The sequence below is a fragment of the Gopherus evgoodei genome, chromosome 5 (assembly GCF_007399415.2).
Source record: "Gopherus evgoodei ecotype Sinaloan lineage chromosome 5, rGopEvg1_v1.p, whole genome shotgun sequence".
Lineage (NCBI taxonomy): Eukaryota > Metazoa > Chordata > Testudines > Testudinidae > Gopherus > Gopherus evgoodei.
In genome coordinates, this window is record NC_044326.1 from 70,175,124 (window position 1) to 70,185,817 (window position 10,694).

The window sequence follows — 10,694 nt, forward strand, 5'->3', positions numbered from 1 at the left end:
AATATAGTTATTTCATTTCATTTACTATTTCTACCCTAAAATGTCCTCAACTCTAGCTGTCCAGAATTGGGATTTATTTTTTTAGTTCATGATCTCCTTTACCCATTTCCTTTCCTATCTGCCTCATCAACCTATGTTCCCCCACACACACCATTTGCAATGGTAGGGTGACAGAGGACCTGAAAAAAGAGTACAGAGATCTGTATCAGAGAATGAAGAAGATGACTGAATGTCCTGTTGCAGAGTAGGAGCAGAGAGACTTGGAGCTGATTCTAAGAGATTGTCCTTGTCACTGTCCCCATGCTGGCCATCATAGGATTAGGGAGCAGGATATTCTTCCAATGGGAAGTCAAGTAACAAGTAATAGCAGCATTATGTAGTCTTGGTATTATCAGAGTGATGTGTGTCACATCCACAATTCCCAATACTGAGAGAACAGTATTATGTTCTGCTATGGTACAATATTTCTGTAAAGTTTCTGGTTGTGTTTGCATGACTACAGAAAAGGTGATGTATTGAATTACCCTGTGCTTCATAACAGTAAGAAAGATTTCATTGCTCACAGAGGATGACTGACTGATGACCGTTGTATCACAATTTGTCTTTTGAAACGACCTGTTAGTAAGAATGCCTAATGCAGCAGTGATGTAACTAGAACAGAGATAGTATGACTCCTGTGGGTCTGCCTCTCCAGATTCCCCTTCAGCTTATCAGCAAGGTGAGCCTCTAATGGCTCTGTCTATGCTACAAAAATAATTATTTTGAAATATGCTAACCAAGTTTAAGTGTGTAATATGGTTGCAGCAAACTATGTTCTAACATTATTTATTCTTAAGTTGTGTGGAAAGAGAAGACATGTTTTAGCCTGGGCTTTTTACTAGTGTTTAAATCCACACATAGAAGAAAAGAAACATACCCCGGTAACTAGCTTAGGAAAAACCACACTTTGCAATCATATTTAAAGATTATTATTATTATTGTAGCAGACCATCATTTGAAGACAGCAATAAAAATGGTTGTGGAGACCTTAAAATAAACTAAAAACATAATGGGGAAACAAGGTGGGTGAAGTAATATCTTTGATTGGCTATCACCTGACCCACCTTGTTGCTCTAATATCCTGGGACTGACACAGTTGCAGCTACACTGGATAAAAACATAATGTACAGTGAATAGGTTTATTAAACTCCAAAGTGAGAACAAAGTTGGAATAACTTTAACAAATAATACTAAAGTACACAATTCACATCAATAACATTTTAAAAGGCTTTAAATGAAACAAGAGTTTTGGACAACAATTGCAAACTTGGCTGCCTAAAATTAGGTATCTAAATATATTACTGTGAAAACCAGAATGTGATGGGGTCCACTCACTGCTAGTGGCACCTCCTCCTGGTTTCTCTGAGAATTAGTTCTGGCCAGGTGTTGCACCCTCCTCTAGCAGGATCTCTCCCATTATCCTGTAACACTCTCTGCAACTCTTCATGACTTGGCTTCCAGTCAGGTCAGTGTGGATGTTTCCCTTTTTGGAGGTTTCAAAGTCCTACTGTACAAAATGGCAGTTTTCCCTTCACTGCTCTGACTGTGCCACTCCTCCAGTGGCTCGTAGGAGAACCAGGGCCCACCTTCTACTCCAGGTTCCAGTCCTAGGACCCTATGTCCACCAACAGCACCCTGCTCACTTCCAGAGCATGTTGTCCTTCCCTGGACTCCTTCCTACTTTGCAGCTCTACCTTCTGGCTCTCCCCAGGTTTGCCAGCCTAAGCTCCCTCCTCTCAGGAAGTGACTGCAGACTACACCCCTGGAGCCCCCTTTCCACACTCAGCGCCTGGGCTTTATACAGGCTCCTCCTGTTCCTGTCCAGCTGTGCCTCATGTTGAATCAATTCTCTGCTCCCTGGCTGCTCCTCCAGGTGCGGCCTGGGAAGTTAATTGGCCTACCTGGCCACGTTAAGCCCTTCAGTCTTGTGTGGGGTAGACATCCCATCACACTGAGGTACAGAGCACCTGCTGTTCCCATTGCTTTCATCAGGAATCAGGGTGCTTAGCAACTCTGAAATTCAGGTCACACAGGTTTAATTTCTCTAACAGGCATTCAGGTGCCTAAATGCAGGTATCCAATCTTGAAAATGTTGTCCTTTGAGCTTAGCTTTGCTCCTGATGCCCCTGATGTACTTAGCAGAGGGAAGAGAATTCCACAGCAAAAAGATTCATTTTTCAGAGTTTTGGAGGATGTGGTCATTACAAGTATCTCTAATGAAAACATCAGTATGGATAAGTAACATACATTTTGAAGAATTGTCATTCATATCCATTGATCTGCAGCTTTATTATTACTATTATTTGAAATATGGCAACACCTAAAGTCCCCAACACAGTTTGGGCACCACTGTCCTAAGTGCTGTACATACACATATAAAGAGACTGTCTCAGGCCTACAGAGCTTATGTTCCCAGGGGAAGATTTTCAAAGGCACAGAGGGCAGGTAGTTCCACTGAAGGTCTACCAGAAACAGATAAGACAGGCAAAGGTGGTATTATTGTCTGAGTTTTACAGATGGAAAACTGAGGCACAGTGAGATTAAGGGTACATCAACACTTTGAGCTGGAGATGCAAATTCCAGCTTGAGGAGACTAGCTGTGCCACAGACTTCCTGAGTGACCTTGGGCAATTCACTGAAGGTATGCCTACACTTTGAGCTGGAGGTGTAAATTCCAGCTCCAAGAGATACAGACACACTAGCTCTGATCAAGCTAAATAGAAATTAGCCATGGTGGCACGATCAGCAGGAGGGCTAGGCACCCTGATATGATTCCGTTTAAGATGCTACTTACATACTCAGGCAGCTAGGGCCTCCCATCACTTGTGCTGCCATGGCTATACCTCTATTTTTACCACACAAGCTTGATCAGAGCTAGTGGGCTATGTTTCCTGCAGCTGGAATTTACACTTTCAGCTAAAAGTATAGATGTACCCTCAGTGAATTGCCCAGGTCACTCAGGAAGTCTGTGGCAGAGCAGAAAAGGCTCAGACCTCTGGGTGCCAGGCCAGAGTCTAAGGGCACTTCTCTACTTCCCCACAGTTTGGACTATGGAGGTGTTAACTCCCCTGTGTGGATGATGTAGGTGTGAGCTAAAAAGTTCTTAGTTCCCATTAATAAAGTCTTCGTCAAACAAGACTACATTAAAGCAAAGGAGGAACCCTTTAGTTGGCACCTGTAGGCACTAGTATTCACAGTCTTAACTATAGGGCAACAGAGGCATGCCCTGAACCTCAAAACCATCCTTCGCCCATTTTGCTTAATATATAAGAAAACCTCCCTGAGGTAGAAAGTCAAAATTTGTTCAAAATCACATGATTTTCTGATTTAAATGTGCCAAATATAAGAGAGAGAAATCATTTACCAGAGGGCAGACAGTTAACTTTATACACACACGGTAAATATATACCAGTGCTTTCACCTTTTTTTTCCATTCTGTCATTTGTTCCACACTTCAAAAAAAATTATTTAAACTGAGTGACCATGTACATGAGGGAAAACTTTACAAGCAGATAAGTCTTCTACAGTTGAATGATTGCCAAAACTGTGTGGTTACTTTAAAAGAAAGAGTGGTTATCACTCAGAAAACACCACTGCTGTTTCACCCAACCCTAACAAAGTTTGTGCTAAAAATTTTTTTACTTATATTTAAAACAAAGTTTTAAAACAAGAATCCGATTTTACTTAAGCTAGTCTAAGTACCAAAATGACAACTACACACATAACAATACTTTTTAAAAAAATACAGAAGAAAAGGAGTGATATTTGAGAAAACTTTCTGTAGGCTAATAAAACTCCAGCATAAGGTGCTGCTGGATGCCAGTGTCATGCAGTATAATCTACATTACATAATTGTATTATCCATGTGAAACTGGGAACAAGGAAAAATGTTCAGGCTTCATTCAAGTTTGTGAGTCTGATTCTGTTCTTTCTTACACCAATAAATAAGAGCAGAATCAGGCTAAGTATTTGACATCATCATGCTCAACTGTCTTTGAATTCCAGATAGAAAGCATCAGAAAAGCATTAGTTATTTTAAATATGCCACTATTAAAAGAAAGATACAAAAGCAAGATTAGTGCCATAAAGTATTCTGTGCAAGGTAAACTGTCGGTGTTCCTAGCTGTGAACAACAAAAACTTAGTTCTTTTCCCCCCTAAATTTATAGTAATATTAGGGCCAGATTCTGCCGTCAATGTAAATCTGGAGCAATTCCATTGAAGCCAATGGAGTTACACAAGTTTAAAACTCAAGCAAGTGAGAATATAATCAAGCCCATAGTATCTAAGTTGAAATACTGTATGCATGACACAAGTACATGTAATCGTCATTACAGGGTCCTGTGTCTATCTTTCGATTCATATGAGATTCAGTTTCTGTCACAGACTACTGATGCAATTGAAACTCCTGCATGTCTTCATGCATGAGGTAAATAGATATAGATGATGAGGATTTTTTAAATACATCTGATCACAATGAAGATGACCCTAAGAACAAGTATTAAATTATTCGCACACAAATAAGATCACTCCCTCACATGCCATTAAACTAACCTGATCCAGAATAGGATGTCAACTCTTCAGAAAATGTAATAGACAAAAAACTAGGGCAGCCACTAGGTGGCACTAGAAACCCCTCAAATAGACTAGAATTAATTCAGCTGTTTATGATACACAACATACACAACATATCTATTTCAATTAAGAATGAAACCACTGAATCAAAAGATACGTTTTTACTGGCCATTTAAAAATATTTTTGCTGCAATTTCCCATTATGAATAGGAGATGCAACTTATTTCCTTTTTCACAAAATTATACCTTCCTTGGTTATCTCCATAATTATAATGATGGATAATTATTTAACACATTGTTCAGTAGAAAAGGAACTTTTGTTTTAATAAAAATTTCACCATGGATGTAAAAATATTCATGGTGGCCTTTTAAACGATGACATTTTACAAAATGAGCTTGTACTGTAGGGTTGTTACTTTAGTTTGATGTATGATCTGATTAAACAACTTTGTTTAATATTTAAGATCAGTGACTCTTGATCTCACTTCTTTTTTCTCAAATGCCAAATTTTCAGTAGTTCAGATATAGTACATTTTTTACTGCACTTTTCAAATTAATTCCCAACACATTTATAATGCGTTTGATACTTCGTAAAAAACTGTGTTCCATAAATATACTTAGATTGCAAAGTCAAACACTCAAAGGTTAAGAAATGCCAAATTTAGTTGCTTCTACAACCTTAATTCTGCCATGTTCTATGTTTATTTTGTGCACTGAACAAGTCAGGGATCCTGTGAGGGGAAAAGTATGTGATCATGTAATTAAAAACTGTAACACATATGTACAAGAGGACAGAATTAAGGCTACATGAGAAACCATACATCCAGCAGTCCTGATTTTTGAGTGCTTGACTTGCAACTTTTTAACATAGCTTTTATGTATGTAATTTCCCAGTCATTTTTTTTTAAATGGCCATACTGGGTCAGACCAAAGGTCTATCTAGCCTAGTATCCTGTCTTCCAACAGTGGTCAATGCCAGGTGCTTCAGAGGGAATGAACAGAACAGGTAATCATCTAGTGATCTATCCCCTGTTGCCCACTCCCAGCTTCTGGCAAACAGAGGCTATGGACACCATCCCTGTCCATCCTGGCTAATAGCAATTGATGGACCTATCCTCCATGAATTTATCTAGTTCTTTTTTCAACCCTTGGCCTTCACAACATCCTCTCGCAAGGAGTTCCACAGGTTGACTGTGCATTGTGTGAAAAAATACTTCCTTTCATTTGTTTTAAATCTTCTGCCTATTAATTTCATTTGGTGACCCCTAGTTCTTGTGTTATGAGAAGAAGTAAATAACACTTCCTTATTTACTTTCTCCACAGCAGTGATGATTTTATAAACATCTTTCATATCCCTCCTTAGTCGTCTTTTTTCCAAGCTGGAAAGTCCCAGTCTTATAAACCTCTCCTTATATGGCAGCCGTTTCATACCCCTGATCATTTTTGTTGCCCTTTTCTGAATTTTTTCCAATTCCAAAATATCTTTTTTGAGACGAGGCAACCACATCTGCACATGATATTCAAGATGTGGACAGACTGTGGATTTATAAAGAGGCAATATGATATTTTCTGTCTTATTATCTATCCCTTCCTTAATGATTCCCAACGTTCTGTTCGTTTTTTTGACTGCTGCTGCACATTGAGTGAATGGTTTCAGAGAACTATCCACAGTGACTCCAAGATTTCTTTCTTGAGTGGTAACAGATAATTTAGACCCCATCATGTTATATGTATCATTGGGATTATGTTTTCCAATGTACATTACTTTGCATTTATCAACATTGAATTTCATCTGCCATTTTGTCGCCCAGTCACTCAGTTCTGAGAGATCCTTTTGTAGCTCTTTGCAGTCTGCCTGGGACTTAACTATCTTGAATAGTTTTGGATCATTTGCACATTTTTCCACCTCACTGTTTATCCCTTTTTCCAGATCATTTAAGAATATGTTGAATAGGACTGGTCCCAGTACAGACCTCTGAGGGACACCACTATTTACCTCTCTCCATTCTGAAAACTGAGCATTCTTCCTAATCTTTGTTTCCTATATTTTAACCAGTTACCAATCGATGAGAGAACCTTCCCTACTATCCCATGACTGCTTACTTTCTGTAAGAACCTGTGGTGAGGGTCCTTGTCAAAGGGTTTCTGAAAATCTAAATACAATATATATATATATACTGGATTCTCTTTGTCCACATGCTTGTTGACCCCCTCAAAGAATTCTAGTAGATTGGTGAGGCATGATTTCCCTTTACAAAAACCATGTTGACTCTTCCCCAACAAATTATGCTCATCCATGTGTCTGACAATTTAAACCAATAAAGTAAATTCTATTATATAAAACTATATCAACCTCCTCTCTCCCGGCTTTAGTCATCATCATGATTCAAAAACTGAACCCTCATTGCTGCAATACAAACCCTAGTGCTTGAACTGTAAGTTTAACTGCTGGAAAAAGCTGTTATAGTCTGAAAGGTGGGTTGCTGAGGTCTGGTGTTTATCTGGCTCAATATTCTTTCTCCACTCTGAGGTTTTGGGGAGCTTATGCCCTATGTGGTTTCCCCAGAGTGAAGGGAAAGGGCCACTGGGGCCATATGCTTATTCTAGGGTCATCATGGGGAGCCTGGCCTGGCTGCTTTCCCCCAACTCCTCCACTTCACCTGCTCCAGTAGCTCTCATTCATTGCCCCGTTTGCTGCTGCTGCTCTGACAGTGTTATGAGCATGGCTTTAGATTAGAATATTCATGGTCAGTTATTTTTCTGGAATACTGTCAACATTTTGCTGAGGCATACAAGTGAAAAAAAGGAAATTTCAATTTTCAACAGTAGATAATTCTGATATGCATGAACAAAATGCCATGGGACAAAGAAAAGGCACTTCCTTAGTTTAAAGGCTTCTCCTGCTGTGAATTTCAACAGCCTCCTGCAAAAGATGGAGGCACTAGCGCTTCATAAAAACATGGCTGCAAGAATCTTTTATAAAGGAAAATGATAGGCAACCTAAATATAAAGATTGCTACCAGCTCTCCCATTATATACTATAGAATGACCTGAACCAGAACACCAAAACCAAACACCCTAGAAATTTAGGACAGGAAGGTGTCAAAGTCTTGACTTAAAACCGCACAAGACTTTCACAGCCTGTTTCCATCTCTGCATGGGCCAAAGGAGAAGCCTCAGTCAGACACACTGCAAACTTTGGGGAGTTTTGAAATCTAGATCTTAAGTCCAGATTCACTTTTGTAAAGGATAGCAGAATTTTGTGACTCAAGTCCATCTCTGATTTATATTGCCACTATATTTGCCAAATCTATGAAAAACTTGTCTTGCATATAGCCTTAGAACTCCAAAAAGTTTTATTAAACTTTTAATAAGCTAGAAAATAGCTACCAATGAACACTGACTGATATTTAGTACAGATATTCTTACCAAAACAGGATTGAAGATATATTTAAAGAGATACAGAAGCCAGCTTGAAACCATCATGCCCATGTTTGGCAGCAGCACAATGTTTTACTCACGAGATTATCAAAATACCATGTCTAATACTTTTAGTACCTTAGGATAACTCTTTTCACCTCAGCAAGGACTCCTGATGCAGTACAATTACATACAACATAATTCTAAATCTATTGAATGAAATGCTGAATCCTGATTGGATTAAAAAAAACCCTGTCTTTACTTGAGCAATAAAGGACCATAAAGTAGACACCAAAGCAGGATCAATACTGCAAAAGGGAACTCGAGAATATGCATTTGAATAAAACCCATTAATTCACTTCAGCTGTATTTGCGACTCCTTTAATTCTTTTCATGAACATTCTAAACAAGTGATTATTTTGGTTCAAAAGAATGTTCATAGAAAATTAAATCTCAGTTTATATTTCAAATATATTAATGAAATGGTTCACACCATAAGGATTCATGCAGCCATCTTGGAATCTCTGATTCCCCTCCTGTTTATAAAAGTGTATTATTCAAACAGAAAGAAGAAATACCATGTCACCACTCGCACATTAGATTTAATGAATAGTAGATAGTGAAAGTGAATAGTTTACAAATAAGCCGTGGGTGGAAATGCACGTATATAAAGTGTTTGTTAAAATATGGCGAATGATGAACAAAATAGTACAAGTACTGATCATGGATAATACACAAAACAGAAAAAAAGAGCAAAGTGTGTTCCATAAATGATATTTTTACAAATACTTCATCCCAGTTGTACCTGATAAACATTCCAAAAGTTATTAATAGAACCAACTTTTGTAAAGGACAGTAGAATATTGCAAAACAATGTACAGAGAGCATCACTCATAAGAGAAAAGGAAATTCAGGTAAGATTTAAAGAAAGGATGTGAATGGGTTGCTTAGCAGGAAAGGGGAGAGATTTCCTAATGGTCGGGGAGGACAGAGAGGTATCCAAGACTGCAGGACTGGCATACACTGGTGGGGATGTTACTGGACATCAGATGATTAGAGGTACCATTGGAGATGGTTGGGATTTTTCGTTTGTTTTAAGTGAAGAACTAGTGAAGAGAAGAGCTAAAAGCACCTGCAATTTGAAAAATGGTCTCCATTTTTTCTGGTGTTGTTTTGCAAATTTGGATATGTCTACACTTGGAGCTGGTGAGACATACCCAGGCTAGATCTCATTGAGCTAGCATGCTAAAAATAAAGTGTAGCTGAGGCACTCACCCAGAGTATAGATCTCTTAGAGACCCTAAGCATGTATTCAGGGCAGCTAGGTCATCCTTCGGCTTGCACAGCCATATACAGGGGCGGCTCCAGGCACCAGCACGCCAAGCGCGTGCTTGGGGCGGCAAGCCACAGGGTGCGCTCTGCTAGTCGCCGTGAGGGCGGCAGGCAGGTTGCCTTCGGCGGCATGCCTGAGGAGGGTCTGCTGGTCCCGCGGCTTCGGTGAACCTCCCGCAGGCATGCTGCCGAATCCATGGGACCGGGGACCTCCCGCAGGCAAGCCGCCGAAGGCAGCCTCCCTGCCATACTTGGGGTGGCAAAATACCTAGAGCCGCCCCTGGCCATATACATTTATTTTTAGTGTGCTAGCTCAATGAAAACTAGCATGGATAAGTCTCCTCAAGATGGGAATCACATCCTCAGCTCCAAGGGCAGACATAGTCTAAATATGAGCATTTTTGCCTGTATTTAATTATGAGCACAGAACTGCACCTAAAAAAATAACCAGATTGAGTGTTTTCAAAGCCCAAAAGGTTTAGACTGTTCAGATTAACTTTAGATAAGCATCTGACATATTCTGGGCTTAACCTGTTTTCCCACTAATTTTTGCTCTACACGTCACTAATGAGCACAGAGAAGGATCTGTGACTGGAGATAAGAATTAGATCATTAACTACCCTTAGACACTCCCACTGCTGTTTCTTTTTGGATTTGTCTCTTTGCTTGTTCAGGCTACGACTGTGGAAATATAAGTATTTGCTAACATTGGTGCTACTCAGTGCAAGGACTGATTCAGTGAGACTACGAGAGTACAGATAAAGCTAATAAAAATGGATGCTTCTTTAAACTGCTGGTGTATGCTGAGTAATATAGACAATTTACTATATGAACAATGAAGAAACAGGAGTGAAGAACTGGTGAGAGGGAGACAGAAAAAGTAGATACTAGTGTTACAGCATCATCAACATAAATGTACATGCAGAGAAAAAGGCCTGCTTTACATACAAAGTTGCACTAGTTTAACTAAAGGTGTGATTTTTAAATGGATTTAGATAAATCGTTTAACTTTGTGTGTGCACACATTTAAAATAGATTTAGAACCAGCTTTTAGTGGCTTAGCTTGCCTCTAGGGTTGCTTACAGGGGCAAACTAAACCAATACAACCAGTTAAAATGTGATATGTGTGTGTCTACATAGGGGTTTGCATTGGTTTAAACAAACCAGTACAAATCTGTAGGTAGACAAGCCCAAAAAGAGGGGGCGCAGGGAAGAGACAGACGCCAGTAGTTCAATCTCTTGCCAAGCATCAGCATTTTATTTCAAAATACACCCCAATTTCATTCCAAAATGTATTCCTCCATTTCATTTTAGCATCCCACTCACTAT